Below are 2138 nucleotides of genomic sequence, written 5' to 3'. Positions count from 1 at the left end.
TTCTTCAGGGGATCTTCCTGATCCAGGGATCAAACTAGTGTCTCCTGCATAGGCAGGCTGGTTCTTTACCACAAAGCCACCATGGAAGCCCTATGTGTATATATAACTGGTTGAGCCCAGTAATCTAAATTTTAAGAAGACTCCCAAATGATTCCTGAAAAGATGTTTGGAAAAGAACTCAAATTGCTAATCTCCAACTGCTCATAATATCTACTTGTGAAACACAAAACGGCATGATTTACCTGCAGATTTCGACTGAGACAACTTGCCCCAGATTATAATCCTTCACAAAACTTTTCTGAATTGAAGCAATGGCCCACTGTATGTTGTTGGCCTCTGTCCTAGTTTCCAGAAGAAGAAGAGACCATCTGAGATCTTCCACTGTGGTCTTTCAAATGCTTGCCTCTCCATGTTTTCATTGCTTTCTGTACAGTGAGTGAGCAGTCATATCTTTCCATTTGTCCCTTGTAATTATAAACAATGTGACAATGACCTCAAATAATGCTTCCATTTGGCCTGCTTTTCCTGCCTCAAAGAATGGTACTCTATTTGTAACAGACACCTTTGACATCAGAACCTTAATAGTAACATGTAGGTGTGTTCCCAGTAATACTAGAGGGGAGTGTGCCCATGAATGAACTAAAGACATGACTTAAAAACAAAATATTTATTTATTTCATTTTTTGGCTGTGCTGGGTCTTTGTCTCTGTGCATGTTTCTGAAACAGCCATCCCTCAAATTTTAACGTAGACCTCTATTAAGCACAGGGACTTATAAACACTATATAAATTTAAACTTATCTATACATGTTTGATTATTTATGACTGAGTGAGCAATAAAAGACATTCAGAGAGAAAAATATATCACCTTATGGTAAAGTGTGTGGGAAAACGAAATGAAAATATGATTTCAGTGAATTCCCTGGTGGTCCAGTGCTTAGGACTTGGTCCTTTCACTGCCAGGAGGAAGATGGGAGCCCAGTTCAAGCCCCAGTTGGGGAGCTAAGACTCTGCAAGCTGATTGGTGTGGCCAAAAAATAAGCAAATATAATGACTCTCTTTAAAACCTATGATTTCAAAGAGAAAGGGGATAATGTATCATTTGTGACTTTCACACAAAAGCTTATTCACGTATTTTGAAAATGAATGATGGTAAGATCAAATGGCTCTGATCTTTAAATCAACAGTTTTGTTTTAAAAATCACAATTTAAATATGATTCCAGAAATTCTATCCTTTGCAACCATTTAAGCTCACAGCAACAACAAAAAATCTAGATGTCAACTTGAACCGTGGTATGTAATCAAAAGTTTGGAGTTCTAACCACATGCTAACAACTTTTATAGTTGCTGCTGGAGGCGTTATATAATAGATTTACTTTTCCTTCTAATTGTTTCTAGGGTTTAGTGTAGTGGGATGTTTAAAACTGTTTTCATGAATTCTTCTTTTCCACAGAATGGAGGACTTGAATTCAGATTTACTTTTCCTTCTAATTGTTTCTAGGGTTTAGTGTAGTGGGATGTTTAAAACTGTTTTCATGAATTCTTCTTTTCCACAGAATGGAGGACTTGAATTCTTTGATAGCTGGTGAAAAAGAGCTAGTAAAGATGAAGAGGTGGAAGACACCGATCAGAGAAGGGAGCACTCATGGACCATGGCCCTGGAGAAGGGGGGCATGGAAGAGACGAAATGCACAAGTGTGTCCCCCGGGAAGAAATGAGCCTTTTTTGTCTGCTTCTAGTAGGACGGAAGTGAGAGGAACATGGTTATGGAAGTAAAGTCAACACGATGAGGGTGGTGCTGGAGGATTGGAGTATTGTTTAGCTAGTGAAGGCAAATTGTCTCAGTTTTCTTGCTGAAAGTAGAACCAATGTTTTGAGGTTGGGGATAGCAGGAGGTGAGTAGTTGCCATTTGACACATCAAGGTTTGGGTGGACCTCTGTCCCTTCCCCTCCCCACCCCCTCCAAAGTCTTTCAAAATGGTATTGAGAATCAGGTTACATCCTTACTGTGGTGATTTTTATGTGAATCAAATATTGGACATACTCTCTCACAGTTAATTTTTAATGAAACTTTGCTCATAGGAAAGAATGCTGCTGATTTGCTCTTCTTTCCCCAAGCTGTTGATCTGTAAGCATTC

This window comes from Dama dama, chromosome 25 (assembly GCF_033118175.1).
Source record: "Dama dama isolate Ldn47 chromosome 25, ASM3311817v1, whole genome shotgun sequence".
NCBI classification, from domain to species: domain Eukaryota; kingdom Metazoa; phylum Chordata; class Mammalia; order Artiodactyla; family Cervidae; genus Dama; species Dama dama.
The sequence above is the reverse complement of the archived record's forward strand: the minus strand, read 5'-3'. Positions refer to the sequence as shown.